Source organism: Aotus nancymaae, unplaced genomic scaffold (assembly GCF_030222135.1).
Source record: "Aotus nancymaae isolate 86718 unplaced genomic scaffold, 86718_ANA_hifiasm-v0.15.2.pri h1tg000064l_1, whole genome shotgun sequence".
In the NCBI taxonomy this organism is placed as follows: Eukaryota; Metazoa; Chordata; class Mammalia; order Primates; family Aotidae; genus Aotus; species Aotus nancymaae.
In genome coordinates this window covers 3,827,947-3,847,500 of record NW_026988479.1, presented here as the reverse complement: position 1 = coordinate 3,847,500, position 19,554 = coordinate 3,827,947, and positions in this window count along the sequence as shown.

Below are 19,554 nucleotides of genomic sequence, written 5' to 3'. Positions count from 1 at the left end.
TGGTCCAGTGCTGAGTTCAGGTCCTAAATATCTTTGTTAATTTTCTGCCTCAGTGATCTGTCTAATACTGTCAGTGAAGTGTTGAAATTTCCCACTAAATGTGGAAGTCTAAGTCTCTTTTAAGGTCTCTAAAAACTTGCTTTATGAATCTGAGTGCTCCTGTGTTGGATGCATATATATTTAGGAGTTAGGTCTTCTTATTGAATTGAACCCTTTAACATTATGTAGTGCCCTTTTTTGTCTTCTTTGATCTTTATTGAGTTAAATACTGCTTGTTTGAAATTAGAATTGCCATCCCGGCTTTTTTTCTGTTTTCTGCTTCTTTTGTAGATTTTTCTCCATTCCTTTATTTTGGGCTTATGTGTGTCACTGCATGTGAGATGAGTTTCCTTCTCTTTCTTTCTTTCTTTTCTTTCTTTCTTCTCTCTTTCTTTCTTCTCTTTCTTTTCTTTCTTTCTTATGATGGAGTTTCACTCTTGTTGCCCAGGCTGGAGTGCAATGGCACAATCATGGCTCATCACAACCTCCACCTCCCAGGTTCAAGCAATTCTTCTGTCTCAGACTCCTGAGTAGCTGGAATTATAGGCAGGCACTACCATGCCTGGCTAATTTTTTGTATTTTTAGTAGAGACAGGGTTTCTCCATGTTGGTCAGGCTGGTTTCGAACTCCTGACCTCTGATGATCTGCCCACCTTGACCTCCCAAAGTGTTGGGATTACAGGCATTAGCCACCTTACCAAGCCTTCACTGTGTTTTTGTAGTGGCTGGTTACAGTCTTTCCTTTCCATATTTAGTGTTTCCTTCAAGAGCTCTTGTAAGGCAGATCTGGTGGTAATGAATTCCCTCAGCATTTACTTATTTGAAAAGAATCTTATTTCTCCTTTGTTTATGAAGCTTAGTTTTGCTGGATATGAAATTCTGGGTTAGAATTTTTTAAGAATGTTGAATATTGGTTCCCAATCTCTTCTGACTTTTAGGATTTCTGCTGAAAGGTCAGCTGTTAGTCCGATGAACTTCCCTTTGTAGGTAACATGGCCTTTCTCTCTGGCTGCCCTTAGCATACTTTTTTTCACTTCAGCCTTGGAGAATCTGATGATTATGTGTCTTGGGAATGATCTTCTTCTGGAGTATCTTACTGCGGTTCTCTACATTTTCTGAATTTGAATGTTGGTCTTTCTATCTAGGTTGGGGAAGTTCTCATGGATGATATCCTGAAATATGTTTTTCAAATTGGTTCCATTCTCCCTATCTCTTTTGGGTACACCAATTAGTCATAGATCTGGTCTCTTTACACAATTCCATGTTTCTCAGTGGCTTTGTTCATTCCTTTTCACTACTTTTTCTCTATTATTGTATGCCTGTTTTATTTCAGAAAGACAGCCTTCAAACTCTGAGATTCTTTCCTCTGCTTGGTCTGTTAGGCTATTAATACTTGAGATTGCATTATGAAATTATTGTATTGTGTTCTTCAGCTCTATCAGGCTGGTTACACTCTTTTCTATACTGGCTATACTGTCTGTCAGTTCCTGTAATGTTATATCATGATTTTTAGCTTCCTTGCACTGGGTTACAATATACTTCTTTAGCTCTGTGAAGGCTATTTTTATCCATATTCTGAATCTACTTCCATCATTTCAGTTCTGAACCCTCAATAGAAAGATAGATGCAGTCATTTGGAGGAAAAAGGGCACTCTGGCTTCTTGAGTTTTCAGCTCTCTTACGCTGATTCTTTCTCATCTTTGTGGGCTTATCTACCCTCAACCTTTGAGGCTGCCGACTTTTGCATGGCTTTATTTTATTTTTTTTCTTTTAACAGTCTGGCCACTTTTCAGTGAGGCTGCTACAGTTTGCTGAGGGTCTGCTCCAGTCCCTAGTCACCTCAGATTTTCCAGTGCCTGGAGGTATCACCAGTGAAGGCTGCAAAATCACAAAAATGGCAGCCTGCTGCTTCCTCTGATTGTTCCATCCCAGGGAGGTACAGACATGTTGCCGGCCTGAACGCACCAGTAGGAGGTGGCCGGAGACCCTGGTTGGGAAGTCTCACCCCAGTCAGGAGTAATGGGATGGTGGACCTGCTTAAAGAAGCAGTCTGGCTATGCTTTTGTAGAGCAGCTGTGCTGTGCTGGGGTACCACTTCTGCTCAGTTAGCTTGGGCTCTCCCAAGACCACAGGGTGAAATGTGTAAGTCACTCGAACAGTAAAGATGGCAACCCAATCTCCCCACAGAAACTCCATCCTAGGTAGGCACAACACTGTTGCTGGTGGCTGGCAGGAATTCTAAGCCAGTGGGTCTTATCCTTTGAGGTGTCATGGAAGTGGGGCCCACAAACCATAGCTGCTCAGCCCCCTGGATTCAGCCAATTTCCTAGGGGTATGCATGGATGTTTTAACTTCCTGCTTTGCTGGAGTTGCAGTTACTTTTGCTGGGAAGCCAGAGAATGCAAAGCGGCTGCTCTGGCAAAATTCTATGTAGCTCTGTGTGTCAGACTGTAGGACCTGGTAGAGTTGGTTCATGAGGGGATCTTCTTACCCAAGTGTTGCAAAGATCTGTGGAGAAGCATAGTTTCCTGGGGTTGCACCTACACTCAGTGCTTCCCTGGGCAGCGGAGGTTCACTTGGCTCTGTGTTGCTTCCAGGTGGACTGGTATTTTGCCTTGCTTTTCTCCATTCTTCATTGGTCAAGTTGTTTCCTTGATTAGTCCTAGTGTGAGTACCCGGGTGTTGCAGTTGAAGATGCTGTATTTACTCACTCCTTTTATTCCTTTCCGTGAGAGCCACACACCATAGCTGCTTCTAGTCAATCATCTTGGCCATGCAGCCCCATTTTCTTACCTTTCTTAATCAACAAATAGTAGTCTAAGTTGTATGTTGTTTGTATGTGATAAGAGAAATCACCAGAACTAAAAATAACACTGTAGCTAACAAATTGAGAAGGTGAGAAGGAGAAAGGAGATAGGAGAAAGTATAGTGAGCTAATTATCTAATCTTTCGCAGGAGACATAAACAAAAACTATCTAAAGCTGCTATAGCAAGAAGTGGCGATTAGATAAAATATATCAACTGACAGATGTTTTATAGAAACACATAAAAAGAGGATATAAGACTTCCAAATTATAAGAAAAAAAGTGCACAGTGCGTACACTGAACCAAAGTAATGGTAAGAAATTTTGTGAATAAAATACAAAAAAATAAAGTATTTAAAATAGAAAAACCCGTAACATTGGATGAAAACATTAAAACCAATTATATTTTTGACACCTAATGTAAATAGGATATAGTCACAGAAAGATGACAAGATTGGGTAAAAAATAAATGATAATATGTTATAGGTGGAAAATATGTTGTATACACAAGGAGCATACAGAGCTAAAAGACTCAGATTGTATAAAAGAAAAAAAGACAAGACAGGGAAATAGCAACAAAAAGAAACCTGAGGTAGAAATATCAATATCACAAAGACTAAATCCAAAACAAATGTTACACAAGATAGTCCATTTTGTGAGTATAAGTATACAATTTACTATGACAATGTTGTTGCCATAAATATGTACATAAATAGTAAAAGACCACGTAGGCTGCAAACAAAACAAGAAGAAATAGAAATACAGTATTAGCAGTGAATTTTAACTTGCCTCCAGGTTCATGACAGATCAGCTACACAATAAAATAAGCACACAGAAGATGTAAATGATATAACTGTCATACTTCAGCTAACAGATATGTCTCAAACTCTTTAACATGAAAGCATATATACCCTCTTTTCAAGCCCCCAAACATATATAATGCCATATGAATAAACAGATATTTTCTAATACATATACAAATGCATAAAGAAAAAACCGTGATCTCTGGATATATTTCAATAGAAGTAGAAATTAATACTCATAAAAAGAAAAATACATAGTCATAGAAAAATTGTGCATCTTTTTCTTAAATACTTTGAATTCATAATGAAAATTAAAAAAATGATAAAATAAAGATAAACACATCACTTATTAAAAAATTTGGTGCTTATCTAAAGTTGTACTCAAAGAGCAATTCACAGTTTTATATTCTTTAGGAATTAAAAAGGAAGTTAAACAAGTAAATTAAGTACTAGACTCAAAAAGTTAGAAGTGCTAGAAATAATTAAGCTATGTGTTTTCAAGGAAAACTGAAGGAATAAAGTAATGATGATTAAAGCAGAAATTACTGATTTGGGAAGCAGAGAATCAGTGAAATTGATAATCCTTGAGTGTGCATAAAGTTTGTGGTTATTACAAGGGAGAAAACATGGAGAAAAACACAGTTGAAGAAGATTTTTTAAAAAACTTTTCATTAAGAAAAAATTCTTTAAAAAAAGACGTTATTCATTATGAAAATCTTCAAACACCTACAAAATTAGAAGGAGAAACATAATAAGTACCCATGTATCTGTTATCACATTGTTTTGATTACTGTACATTTTCTAAGTCTTGAAGTTGAGTAGTGTCAGTCCTCTGTCTCTATACTTCTTCAGTGTTCTGTTGGCTATTCTGTGTCATTTTCTTCTTCATAGAAATCTTCAAATCAGTATGTCAATATCTACAAAATAACTTGCTAAGATTTTAATTGGTATTGGGGTGAATCTACAGATAAGCAGGAAATAACTGATATCTTAACAATAGTGAGTGTTCCTATCAATGAGCGGGAAATATTTCTCCACTTATTTGAACCTCTTTTATTTCTCCAAAGTTTTACAGTTTTCTTCATATAGACGTTGTACATATTTTGTTAGGTTTGCATCTAATTATTTTTTTCTATTTAATTTTTCATTGGTGATAGATAGGAAGGCAATTGACTTTTCCACATTGACTTTCAATATTGTATCCTGCAAACTTACTATAATTGCTTATTAGTTCCAGAAGTTTTGTGTTGGTCTTTTTTTTTTTTTTTTTTTCAAGCAAGTCTCCTGCCTCAGCCTCCTGAGTAGCTGGGATTACAGGTGCCCACCATCATACCCAGCTAATTTTTGTATTTTTAGTAGAAATTGGCTTTCACCATGTTGGTCAGGCTGGTCCTGAACTCCTGACCTCGTAATCCACCTGCCTCGTGAGCCACCGCACCCAGCCGAGCAGGCTTTTTAGGCCATAATTTTCAAGGAATTACACTTCAAGAGGTGTACAGTTTGATGTTCTTTTTTTTTTTTTTTTGAGACAGAGTCTTGCTCTGTTGCCCAGACTGAAGTGCAGTGATGCCATCTCAGCTCACTGCCACCTCTGCCTCCTGGGTTCAAGTGATTCTCCTTCCTCAGCCTCCTAAGTAGCTGGGATGACAGGTGCCTACCACCAGACTGGTCTCAAACTCCTGATCTCAGGTGGCCTGCCTGCCTCAGCCTCCCAAAGTGTTGGGATTACAGGTATAAACCCATAATCCCAGTTTGATATTCTAATAGAATTCTTCTATATCCATATTGCTAACTCAGAGGTTTGTATAATTTTATAAAAATATGCTTGCACTATGACACTTTATTGGTTATGTGCTTCTCATGAATTTGTGCTATTTATATTACATGGAAGCCAGGTAGGTGTAATGAAATGACTAGGTTTTTCTTTTTTTTTTTTTGAGATGGAGTCTCGCTCTGTTGCCCAGGCTGGAGTGCAGTGGCGTGATCTTGGCTCACTGCAGCCTCTGCCTCCTGGGTTCAAGTGATTCTCCTGCCTCAGCTTCCCGAGTAGCTAGCATTACAGGGATGTGCCACCATATTCAGCTAATTTTTGTATTTTTAGTGGAGACAGGGTTGCACCATGTTGGCCAGGCTGGTATCAAACTCCTAACCTCAAGTGATCCACCCGTCTTGGCCTCCCAAGGTGCTGGGATTACAGGCATGAGCCACTGGGCTTGGCTGATGACTGGGTTATTTTTAAATTTATAAGGCACTTTGTACAATATAAAACCATGTGGACAAGCTCATATTCTTGTATCAAGTAAATACCAAGTAATTATATATTTTGTATCTAGCAACGTATCCACCCCAATTTGTTTATGGAGAAAAGCATATCAATTCTATCCTCAGTGTACATCGTGGTATCATATTGTGATATGATATTGAGAACATGTTTATTGTTTTGTTAAAAATATATAGCTATTTTCTTTTTCTTTTTTTTTTTTTTTTTTAGAGAAAGAGAGAGAGAGAATAGGAAGGAGAAAAAAGGAAGAAAAAGAGAGAGAGAGAATGGGGAGGAGGGAGAAGGAAAAGAAAGAGGGAGAGAGAATGGGAGTATTGCTTTCTTGCCCAGGCTAGAATGCAATTTAGTAATGGGTATTGAAAACCTCTTTTATACTGATAATTATACTTAATGATGTAATCAGGAAGGAGTAAGGGAAGAAGATAACAAACAAACAGCCAACCAATATTTAATTTAAACCTATGAAATGCTATGCGATTACTGAGAAGTGATTTACTTCCAATTATATAGTCACCTTTGGAATAGGTGTGGGGTGGTAATGTATGTTTTGTGTATTTGAAGTGGAGAGTACTATAAATATTTATTAAGTTTACTTGTTCCGGGTCTGAGTTCAAGTTCTGAATATCCTTGTTAATTTTCTATCTCGTTGATCTATAGAATCGTTAGCTCTTCTTGTTGCATTGATCCTTTTGCCATTATGTAATGTCATTCCTCGCCTCTTTTGATCTTTGTTGCTTTAAAGTCTACTTTATCAGAGGTGAGAATTGCATCTGCTGCTTTTTGTTTATTAGTTTATTTTTACTCTCTGTTCAATTGGTAAATCTTCCTCCTTCTCTCTGAGTCTTTGTGTATTGTTTCATGTAAGATGGGCCCGGATGCAGCATACCGATGGGTTTTGGCTTTTTATCCAATTAAAATATATGTAAGTTTAATACCAGCATTTGATGCTAGCTGGCTGTTTTGCCCATTAGTTGATGTGAATTTTTTATTGTGTTAAAGTTCTTTGCTTTTTGATATATTTTTGGAAAGGCTGATATTGGTTGTTCCTTTATATGTATAGTGCTTCTTTCAGAAGCTCTTGTAAAGCAGGCCTGGTGGTGGTGAACTCTCTAAGTACTTGTTTGTTCACAAAAGATTTAATTTTTCCTTCGCACATAAAGCTTAGTTTGGCTGGATAGGAAATTCTGGGTTGAAAGTTCTTTTCTTTAAGGATGTTAAATATTGGTCCCCACTCTTTTCTGGCTTGTAGGGTTTCTGCTGAGAGATCTGCTGTAAGTCTGATAGGTTTCCCTTTATGGGTAACCTGAACTTTCTCTCTAGCTGCCCTTAGTATTTTCTCCTTCATTTCAACCCTAATAAATCTGGCAATTATGTGCCTTGGGGTTGGTCTTCTTGAAGAATATCTTTGTGGTGTTCTCTGTATTACCTGGAGTTGAATATTACCCTGCCTTGCCAGGTTGGGAAAATTTTCCTGAATGATATCCTGAAGAGTATTTTCCAACTTGGATTCATTCTCTTCATCACATTCAGGTACACCTATCAAACGTAAATTAGGTCTTTTCACATAGTCCCATATTTCCTGGAGACTTCGCTCATTCCTTTTCATCCTTTTTTCCGCATTCTTGTCTTCTCGTTTCATTTCACTGAGCTGGTCCTCGACTTCTGATATCCTTCCTTCCGCTTGATCAATTCGACTGTTTAAACTTGTGCATGCTTCGCGAAGTTCTCGTGTTGTGTTTTTCAGCTCCATCAATTCACTTATATTCTTCTCTAAATTGTCCATTCTCATTAACATTTCGTTAAACCTTTTTTCAAGGTTCTTAGTTTCTTTGCATTGGGTTAGAATAAGTTCTTTTAATTCACAGAAGTTTCTTATCACCCACGTTTGGAAACCTGCTTCTGTTATTGGAATACCGGTGTAATCTATTAAGCCTTGTTCCGTTACTGATGAGGAATTGCAATCCCCTGTAGAGGGAGAGGCATTCTGATTTTGAGTATTCTCTACCTTTTTACGCTGGTTTCTTCCCTTCATTATATATTTGTCCGTCTGTCGTCTTTATAATTACCGACTTTCTAACTGGGTCTCTGACGTCCAACTTGTTGATTCCCTGCGCCGAAATCTGAGCAATCCACTGAGCCGGCCAAAACAGCGGTGTTAAGATTGATGGTGCTTTTCTGCCCGGGAATATCCGGACTCTGCACCAAGAACTGGCGTGCTAAGGCACCAGCAAAACCGCCACGCCGGCCACAAGAGTCGCCCTGGCGACCCGTGGAGCTCCTCCACTGGGAATCTCCTGGTCCGTGAGCAACTAATATTCGTCTGAAAGTGTGGCGTCCTCTCGTTCTTTGCATTTTCACTGGGAGGTACGTGCCCGAGCTGCTAATCATCAGCCATCTTGGATCTCTCTCCTTGTGTTGGTCTTTAGGATTTGCTGCAAGACAATCATGTCATTTGTAAACATAGATAGTTCTAGTTCTTCCTTATTAATCTATATAATTGTATTTCTTATTCTTGTCTTACTTTAGTAAAATGTAGAATAGGAGTGGTGAGAGGGTACATCCTTGTTTTATTCCCAAATAAATGGTGAGAAAACATTGAGTTTCTCACCATGAAGTATGATGTTAGCTCTAGGTTTTTTGTAGAAATTATTCATCATGTTAAGGAAGTTCTTTTTCTCTATAACTAGTCTGCTTATAGTTTTTATCATGAATGGGTATTGGATTTTGTCAAATGCTTTTTATTATGAATGAGTATTGGATTAATGTGATCATATTTTCTGTAGCCTATTGATACATTTATCAATTTTTTAAATGCTTAACTGATCTTTCATATACAGAATAAATGCTCATGGGTCACAGAGTATGCTTCTTTTCACACATTGTTGAATTTGATTTGCTAGTATTTTTGAGGGTTTTTGCATCTATGTTCATGACAGATACTGAGTTTCCATAATTTTTCTCTTCTTGTAATATCTCAGTTTTTGATATCAGAAGAATGCTGGCCTCATAGAATGAATTAGAAGTGTTTAGTCTGTTTAGATTTTCCGGAACATATTGCAGAAATTGATATCATTGGCTCCTTAAATGTTTCATAAAACCCCAGTGAATTAGTAGAAAATACCACTGAAACCATTTGAGCCTGGTACTTTCTCTTTTTGAAGTTATGAATTCTGTTTTATTGGATATAGGTCTGTTCAAATTATTCATCCTGATAGTCGGTGTCTTTCAAGGCATTAGTCCATTTCATTTTAGATATCAAATTTGTAGCATAGAGTTATTCATAATATTCCCTTATTGTTTTTTTAATGCCCACAAGGTAAGTATGATGGTTCTATTTTATTTATGATATTAGTAATTTGTGTCTTGTCTTTTTTTTTCCTTGATCAGCTTGGCTAGAGGTTTATTAATTTTATTAATCTTTTCAACTAATCAGGCTCCTCTATCTATGGAGTAGCCATTCTTTTGTTTCTTTAATTCTCTATTAAATTTGTTTGACTTTACTCTGTGTACTCCTCCTGAATTTCTTATTCTGCGAGATCCAAGAGTGCTCTCTTGAGGTCTGGAGCTGGACCTCTTTCTGGTAACATCTTCCACGGCAAACCATAAAGGGACTGTACTGAAGAGACCCCCAACTCAAAAGAAATAGACTATAGCACCAATTGGCTGACTTTGCAGTTAAGAGAACTTTTCTTTTGAGTTATTCACAGCTTCTAACAATTGAGTAAAATATACTCATGTAAACAAAATCTGGAGCATATTTCTTTCTTTCTACCTTTTTTCTCCAGAGTTTAGAAACTATTTATATCTTTTTTGGAGGGTTGTGGGGACAGGGTCTGGCTCTGTCACCCAAGCTGGAGTGCAGTGGTGCAATCACAGCTTACTGCAACTTCTGCCTCCTGGGCTCAAGTGATCCTTCCACATCACCATGCACAGCCAATTTTTGTATTTTTTATACAGACAGGGTTTTGCCTTGTTGCCCAGACTGGTCTTGAACTCCTGAGTTCAAGCAATCTGCCCACCACGGCCTCCCAAAGTGCTGGAATTACCGGTGTGCACCACCTCACCTGGCCTTATATCACCTTTTGTTGGGATTCAGAGTTATAAATGGCCCTTACCATACCAATGCTTTCTCACCAAATGCATCTCTATCCTGAATACAAGAAACCCTCATAGTTAGGCAGGAATTCATCACCCATTCAGCCTGAAGAAGTTACAGAAAATGAATCTTTTAGGATTAAGGGTCCCCTTTTAGAAGGGAGAGGGGAAATATGTCAGAGGTGTTTGAATCAGAGCAACTCCATCTTGAATAGGGTCTGGATAAAATGAGGCTGGGACCTGCTGGGTTGCGTCCCCAGGAGGTTAGGCATTCTTTGTCTTAAGATGAGATAAGAGGTTGTTGGAATTGGTTTCATAAGCTACAGGTCACAAAGACCCAGATGGTAAAACAGGATGCAGTAAAGAAGCCAACCAAAACCCATCAAAAACAAGAGGAGGAGAAAAGCGACCTCTGATGGTCCGCACTATTCATTACATGCCAACTATAATTCATTTGCATGCTAAAAGACACTCCCACCAGCACCATGATGGTTTACAAATGCCATGGCAATGTCCAGAAGTTACCCTATATGGTCTGAAAACAGGAAGAACCCTCAGTTCTGGGAACTCCCCATCCCTTTCCTGGACAACACATGAATAATCCATCCCTTGCTTAGCAAATAATCAAGAAAAAAACCATAAGTATATTCAGTCAAGCAGCCCATGCCATGCTGCTCTTTCTATGGAGCAGCCATTATTTTGTTTCTTTCTTTCTCTAATAAATTTGCTTTCACTTAAAAACAAAAACAAATAGCCAATATTTTGTCTTGTTGATTTTCTCTATTGGTTTTCTGTTTTCAATTTCTTAATGTCTGATGTAATTTTGATTTCTTTTCTTCAATTTACCTTGCATTAATTTGCTCTTCTTTTCCTGATTTCCTAATGTGGAAACTTAGATCATCAATGTTAGATACTCCTTCTTTGCTAATATATCCATTCAGTGTTACAAATGCCCCTCAAAGCACTGCTTTCACTGCATCCTGAAAATTTTAATAAGCCGTGTTTTCATTTTTATTTAGTTCATTTCATTTTATTTTATTTCTCTTGAGACTTTTTTTTTGGTATGTTTGTTATTTAGAAGTGTATTGTTTAATCTCTAGATATTTAGGGATTTTTCCAGGTCTCTTCTGTCTTTTGCTCCTAGTTTAATTCTATTGTGATCTGAGAGCATACTTTGTATGATTTCTATTCTCTTAGATGTTGTTAAGGTGTGTTTTATGGGCAAAGCTGTGGTCTATCTGGGTGAATATTTCACACAAGCTTGAGAATAATGTGTATTCAGTAGTTATTAAATGAAGTATGCTATGAATGTCACTAGATCCAGCTGATTGGTGGCAGTGCTCAGTTCAACTATGCCCTCATTGGTTTTCTGTCTGCTGAATCTTTCAATTACTGATAGAGGGTTGTATATACAGTTTTAATAATTGCCAACATTTTGTCATTTCATTTCATCTATTAACTTCCTTCTTTTTTTTTCTTTTTTCTTTTTTTTTTTTTTTTGAGATAGAGTTTTTACTCTTGTTGCCCAGGCTGGAGTGCAATGACGTGATCTTGGCTCACTGCAACCTCTGCCTCCCAGGTTCAAGCGATTCTCCTGCCTCACGGTCCCGAGTAGGCTGGGACTACAGGCGCACGCCACCATGCCCTGCTAATTTTTGTATTTTTAGTAGAGATGGGGTTTCTCCGTATTGGTCAGGCTGGCCTCAAACTCCCGACCTCAGGTGATCCACTTGCCTCGGCCTCCCAAAGTGCTGGGATTACAGGCGTGAGCCACCGTGCCCAGCCAACTTCCTTTTTTTCAATCGCATAGGGTGAAATATCTCCACTTTACACTGATAGAAGATGGGTAAGCATATGTCAAATTTCTTTAAAAAGGATTTTATCATTAATATTACAAATGTTTTAAAAAGTATAGATTCACAGAGAGTTGCACGGATAGGACAGAGAGATCCTGTTTACCCTTTACCTAGTTTATTCCAATGGTTATTTCTTGTATACAATATTTAAAAAAAGGACAAAACTGATGCTGGCACAATGTGTATGTACAGTTCTATTCCATTTTGCACATGTGGAGATTTGGGTAAGCACCACCAAGCAGTTAGAGAACTATTTCCTCGTCACAAAGGTCTCCCTGTGCTACCCCTTTAACTTATCACAGTATACTAGTATCAGCATTTTATCAGTATAGAAACCTTACCTCCCTTTATGTGTCTTTACCTTCCTCTGCTTATAAAATTTCTTAAATATTTCTTTTATATACCTGAGACAATGCTATAATTGTTGCATGAACCATCAAGCATAATTTAGAAAAGTCAAGATAAATAAAATTTATTGTAATTATTCATGCTTTTCCACATATTCACTATTTTTGTTGTTCTTTCTTCCGTCTTGTTTCAAGACTCTTTTGGTTATCATTTCATTTCTGTTTAAATGATTTCCTTTAGTCATTATTTTAGGATAGGTCTGATGAGACAGATTCTTGTTTTCCTTCATCTAAAAGTGTCTTGATGTGTCCTTTATTTCTGAAGGATATTTCAACTAGGTATTGAATCCTGGGTTAACAGTTCTTTATTTTCAGCACTGAAGAAATGGGTGTCACTCTCTTCTGGCTTCCACAGTTTTTAGTGAAATCTGTCATCATTTGAATTGTTTTTTCTCAGAAAGGACAAGTAAAGTGTCTTTTCTTTTGCTGCTTTCACAATTTTTTTTTTTTTTTTTTGCCTTTAATTTTCTACACTTTGACTATGATGAGTCTTGATGTTAATGCCTTTGGGTTTATTCTGTTTGGGACTTACTAGGCTTCTTGAATCTGTATTTTTTTTAGATGGAGTCTCACATTGTCGCCTGGGCTGGAGTGCAATGGCACGATCTTGGCTCACTTCAATCTCCACTTCCTGAGTTCATGAGATTCTCCTGTCTCAGCCTCCCAAGTAGCTGGGATTACAGGCACGCACCACCACGCCTAGCTAATCTTTTGTATTTTTAGTAGAGATGGGGTTTCACTGTGTTGGCCAGACAGGTCTCGAACTTCTGACCTCGTGATCCACCTGCCTCAACCTCTCAAAGTGCTGGGATTACAGGCATGAACCTCACCCGGCCTGAATCTGTATATTTATGCCTATTGCCAAATTTGGAAAATGTTTTACCATTACGTATTCTCCAAGTAATTTTTCAGCAGCTCTATCCTCTTTCTCTTCTTCTTTTGAAATTCTGATAATTAAATGTTAGATATTTTGTAATAGTCTCACAGCTCCCTAAGGCTGTTTGATTTTTCAGTGTATACACTCTTCATTGTTAAGTTTGAGTGATTTCTATTTTTCTATCTTCAAATTCACTGATTCTTTCCTCTGCCCCCTCAATTTTGCTGTGAAACCCATCAATTAAGTTTTAAATTTTTGATTATTTTATTTTTATATTCTAAAATTTCCATTTAGTTCTTCTTTGTCTTCTATTTTTGTGCTGATGTTTTCTACTTCCTTTCGTTTATCATTTGTTTCAAGAGTTTCACAATGACCCACTGATGCATTTTTATCACAGTTGCTTAAAAACACTGTCAGACAATTCTAACATCTGTGTTATCTTAATGTTGATGTATACTAATTTTCCTTTGTTATTTAAGATCTTTCTGGTTCTTTCAATGGTAGGTGATTTTCAGTTGAATCTTGGATTTTTTTTTTCAAATGTGGGTAAATAGTAGGTGTATATGAATCTTGAATATTTTTTACTTTATTTTATGAGATTTGGGGTTATATTTAAATCATTTGTTTTAGCTGTGTCCTCTGATACTGCAATGGTGGGCAGACAGGGCAAGGGATGCCTCATTACTCCTAGATGATGGTGGAAGTCCAAGATCTACATGCGGCCCTGTTGACACTCTTGAGAGGAGGAGTAACTTGTTTATCGCTGGGCAGGGGTGACAGAACAGGGTCACCACTCAAGCTCTTCTGTACCACCCTGGCTAGGACAGTGGTGTTTCATTACTGCTCCCAATGTAGTTTCCCATGATATTCCATGACACCATGGTGGTGGTAGGATGGCCTCATTACTGCTGGGCAGTGAGAAGGTTCCTGACTGTCTACTAGGTCTCTTCTGACACCATCCCAGCAGACAGGGGCATCTCATTATTGTTAGGTGGAGGTGGAAGTCCAGCTTCTCCACTGACACCATGGGGAGAAGGTGGCTCATGACTGTGAGGGAGGATGAAAGTCAGAGCTTTCCACTTGGCTTTCCCTGACACTATCTAGGAGAAGGGGAGAGATATTTTGTTACACCCTGTTAAGGATGAAAGTTTAGGCTCCTTACTTAGCCATTGTTGGTAAACTGTGACTACAGTTTTTTTCTGTGGTTTGGTTAGGGCAGTTATTGTCTAAAAGTGTTTTGTCTTTCTAGGCTACCCTTTTCTTGTCTTTTGGCTAGAGAGGGCAGACTTTCTTTGCAGGCTTTCTTTGGTCTCTTGCCAATGGCATTTCCAAGTTGCCAGCTTCTCTAGCACTCATTCTGGGATACATAAAGCAAAAGGCAACTCAGGAAAACCACTATCATGTCATTGCTCAGGTCACAAGGTCACTAGCAGGGTAAGCAGTTTGCCTTCTTCTCCCTACCATTTACAGTCTTCTATGTGTGCATGCTCTCTCTCTCCACATATACTTATCTACGTTTAGTTAAGTATACTTACCAAGAGGAATAAAGTACATCTAATCTACTCTGCCTTTGTTCTCCTTGCAGTATTTTGAATCAAACCCAGGTATCCTATAATTTCATCTATAAAGACTTTAGTAAGTATAATACTAGCTAGTGTATTAAAAATATAACCCCGATACCATTGTCACATATCCCAAAATTAAAAATCAATCTTTAATATCTAGTAAACAGTGTTCAGTTCAGTGTTCTATCACTGGATAACAAATTACCCCTAAAGTTATAGGTTTAAAAAATTTATTTTGCCTTAGGCTTTTATGCTTCAGGAACTCAGAGTTTGCCTAGGTAGTTCTCACTTGAGGATTCTCATGCAATTGCAGTTATATATTGACTGTAGCTGCAACCATATAAAGAAGACTTACTGGGCTGGATGATAGCATCAAAAATGTTATTTTACACTAAGATTCACGTCAAATTCCCAGATAAGGTGCAAGCATTTCTTTTGGTTGTTGGGCCATAACAGTTCCCTTCCCTCTCCTCTATTCATGTCATTTATTTGAAGAACTTAGTTTTGGGGTATATCCCATTCCACATCTGGTTACCTATATTCTTAAGGTATCATTTAATATGTTTCATGGTCCTCCATTGCTCTTGGAAACTGGGAATTAAATGTAGAGGTATGATTACATTCAGGCTCAGTTTTTTTGACAAAGGTATTTCATAGGTGGTCTGTGTACCTCCTATTGCACCACATAAATAAAAATATAATGTCTGGCTATCTTACTTTTCAGTAGTTAGTAATTAATCAGTAGGTTCTGGTGGTAACAGCTTGACACATTCACTAAAAAGTTCCCAATTGACTTTTCAATGCATGGCTTCTCAAAAGTTAATTGATATTTTGGACCAGGTAACACTTGTTATGGAGGACTGTCCTGTACGTTGTAGAATGTTTGGCAGCAACTTTGATACTCTCATCACCACTCCCACACACGGTCTCGTACCACACACACTCCCATACCCTGAGGAGAAAATGGCCACCAGTTGAGAACTTCTTACATTAATGGTTTTAGCAGTTGTTAAAAACTATTAACTTGATTATTTTATCAGGATTTACAAAGTAGTGATTTTTCTAATTCCATCATTCCTGCATTTACAACTGTGATTTTTTTTTTCAAAAGAGTCCTTTTTCAAAAGACTTTCTCTGAGTCTTTCTAGCAAAGGAAGAATAACCGGTTAATAATTTTATTTATCAATGTGTTTAGAATAGTGAGCTGTGTCCTAACAACCTCCAAAAGTGGCCAACTAATTTTTGTTTGGAGTATCATTTGGAACTCTTGAATATTTATGCAATTCATGTATTTTAATCTTTTGCTGTCATTTGCTCAAGTTTCCCCATCTTTTACCAGTGAGATCTTTTTCAAGTTAGCTCAGGTTTCCTTTTGACATGACCTTAATAGTCAGTAATTTCTTGCTTTCAGGCATGACAAGACAGATAGTCCAGGCTCACTTTATGCATTTCCTTTCCCAGACTTGGAATCAGCTACTTACCCAAGGAACCTTGATTCTTTTTACTTTGGAAATGGTATTTAGGGACCACAGTCTGGTCACAGTGACCTGATGGCTTTTGGGTTGTCACTGTTTCTAGGTCTTTGGAACATAGCTCCAAAGCTAGAACTATAAAACCAAGTATATTTAGAAAGGTTTAGCTTCTCTCATTGTTTCTTTCCCCACAGTCTTTCCTTTCCCTCCAGATAACTATTTTTTATTAGATTTAGTTTATACTTCTTTTTTGTTCAATCTAAAACACACACATACTCCAGGAAAGTAGCATACAATATTATACAGCTTTCATTTAAAAAATATTGTAAAAAATATACATAACATAAAATTTACCATTTTAATCATTTTTAAGTGTGCAATTCAGTAGCATTAAGTACTTGCACAATGATGGGCAACCATCAGCACTATCCAGTTCTAACTTTTTCATCATCTTAAACGGACATTTTGTACCTGTTAAACAATAACTCATCATTCCCATTTTCCTGGCGCTCCTGGTAACCTTTATTCTACTTTCTGTCTCAGTGACCTGCCTATTCTCTCTGTACTTTGCTTTTTTTTTTTTTTGGTAAACTGTATATGCTAGAGATCATTCTCTAAGAGCATACATAATTTCTCCTCATTCATAGTTGACAGCTGCATAATATTTCACTGCATAGATGAAGTCACATGCAAAAGTTGCTTATTCATGGGAGGTTTGTTTCTAGTCTTTCACTATCATAAACAGGGCTGCAATGAACAGTCAAATGCATTCACCATTTCATTTCATTTTTTTTTTGCCTGTGTATCTTTTATATGGATTCCTAAAAGTGGAATTGCTGGATCAAAGGGTAAAAGCATAGGCGATTTTAGAGTGTTTGGATTTTATGTGATGAACAGGAATGAACCACAAAGCCATGTAGGTATTAACTAAAAAACCAGACACAGGATGTTTTAAATGGTGTGACTAAAACACTGCTTTAAACCAGGAGCTAGTTATGTTATTTAGCTCTTTTAGTTATAATGATTTTATTTGAAGCAAAGTATATGAAAATAACTCTATTGCTCTTTCTTTGGATTTTAACAAATAGGTGTCTCACATAAAATTATGTAACTTTTTTTTATATTAGTAATGTTATATATATATATTTATTGCATTTTAGGTTTTGGGGTACACGTGAAGAACATGCAAGATTGTTGCATAGGTACACACATGGCAGTGTGATGTGCTGCCTTCCTCCCCATCCCCTACATCTGGCATTTCTCCCCATGCTATCTCTCCCCTATTTCCCCCCAACAGACCCTAGTGTGTAGTGCTCCCCTCCCTGTGTCCATGTGTTCTCATTGTTCAGCACCCGCTTATGAGTGAGAACATGAGGTGTTTGATTTTCTGTTCTTGTGTCAGTTTGCTGAAAATGATGGTTTCCAAACTGGACCCCTTCCTGACACCTTACACTAAAATTTACTCCAGATGGATTAAAGACTTAAACATAAGACCTAACACCATAAAAACCCTAGAAGAAAATCTAGGCAAAATTATGTAACTCTTATCTTTTTTTCTGCTTTATGAGAATATTGTAACAAGGGGTACTACCTTAAGACCCTTTGACTACACGTAAAAGTAAAGGAGGGAGTTGTGCCAATTATTGGAGAATTTTGGCTGTCAAATAGCACATCTGGGCAATGTGGGCCAGAAATATATATGCTTTATGTGTGTGTGTGTGTGTGTGTGTGTGTGTGTGTGTGTATATATATACACACACATATACAACATTTTCCCCTTTAAACTAAAGTTTTCTAGGCTTGAATAAACCAGACACTGCTTTCTTGTACTGTTTTGCAAACTGAGCATGGATGGTCACTCCTTGTTTTCAGGAGTGTTTGATTTTCAAATTATGATATTCCACTGAATGAGAAATGACCAGGGTTTCACAGAGATTTCATGAAAGCAGGGCCACAAAGGAACACCCCAGAGCAGACCGGTGCAGAGGCACTCTAAGAGGTACAGAGGGTTGCACCAATTGCTAGGATTTAATCATTAATCAGAAGGAGTCCAAGCAAGTTACCAAGGGCATGCCCCCAAGCCTCATTTACCCGCCTTTGTCGCCACCATACCTGCTAGTATATTTCAGGGTCTCTAACCCCTCCCTGCATGCAAGCCTAGGCAGAGTTCTGCCAGGTCTCACACCGGAGTATAGCCCCTGCACAGACTCCCCGGGACTGCGGCGCCAGCTAGCTGCCTAGGACCCCCGTGGCCGCGTGAGCTCCCTCTTGGTGGCCGAGGGCGCATTTTAATCTGGAAACGCCCAGCCCCTACGTTGGCCCCGCAGACTGACGCCGCTCCCGGTGGGGCGGTGGAGGTAAGAGGGCGGTGGGGAGGGCCCGTCCTTCTTGTTTTGAGGCTGCAACCAAAAGCCCAGTGAGCCTCTATTCCTGGCTGACTGCGAATCCCCCCATCCCGGGTCAGGGTCCGGGACCCTACAGGAAGATCCTTTCTCATCCTCAACCTCGCAGCCTCTGTCCGGCGGGGAAGTTCAGCTGCGGGTCCAGTCAAACCTGGCAAGCTTAGGGACCCTAGTCCCTGGTCCGTGGCCGGACGAGGGCGGAGGAGGAGGGGAAGGGGCTGCTGCCTCGTTTCCCAAATCCGGTCCCTAATCGCCCCATCCCCCGCCGTCTGCTCGCTTTGTACAGGCAGTCAAAACAGAACTAGCGGCCAATTGAGGGGGACGGGAAGCAAAGCCGCCTAGCGCCTCGCCCCCTCCAGCCGGCCCCCTGGCCCCCTCCTCTCGGCGCCCGGCCCTGGGCCCTCCCTCCCCTTTCCCACTTCTCTTTTTGCCCTAACCTCGCCCCCATCCCCCGCTCATTTCCTCTCGCACCCGGGCTCGCCAATCCCTCTTTCCAAGTCCCTTTTCCACCCTGGCCTTCCTCTCGGGCTCGCCCCCCTTCTCCCCAATCTCTGTCCTCTCCCCTCCCTTCGCCCTGCCCCCCTTCCTTCCTATTCCCCTCCCCCAACCTTCGCTCCCCTCGTTCCTCCGCACCCGATCTCTCCCTTACTCTGTCCCCGCCCACTCTGCGCCAGCCCCTGGGTCCGGGCTGCGTCCCACGTGTGGAAGGCTGCGCCCCCACTGACAGCCGCCGCCCGCCGGCCCGCCCAGCGCCCCGCCGGGCCTCTAAAACCCGCGCGCCGCGCCCTCCCCCGCCGCATCTTCCCGGGCATCCAGCCTCCCGCCTCCCGCCTCCCGCCCTAGCTCTTGCCCGCCGCAGGTCCCCACCCTGCGCACCTCCGCCGGGCCTCCGCAGCCGCTGCCCGCGCGTCGTTGCCCTGTGGGACTCGGAAAGAGCCCAGAGGGTACCCTCT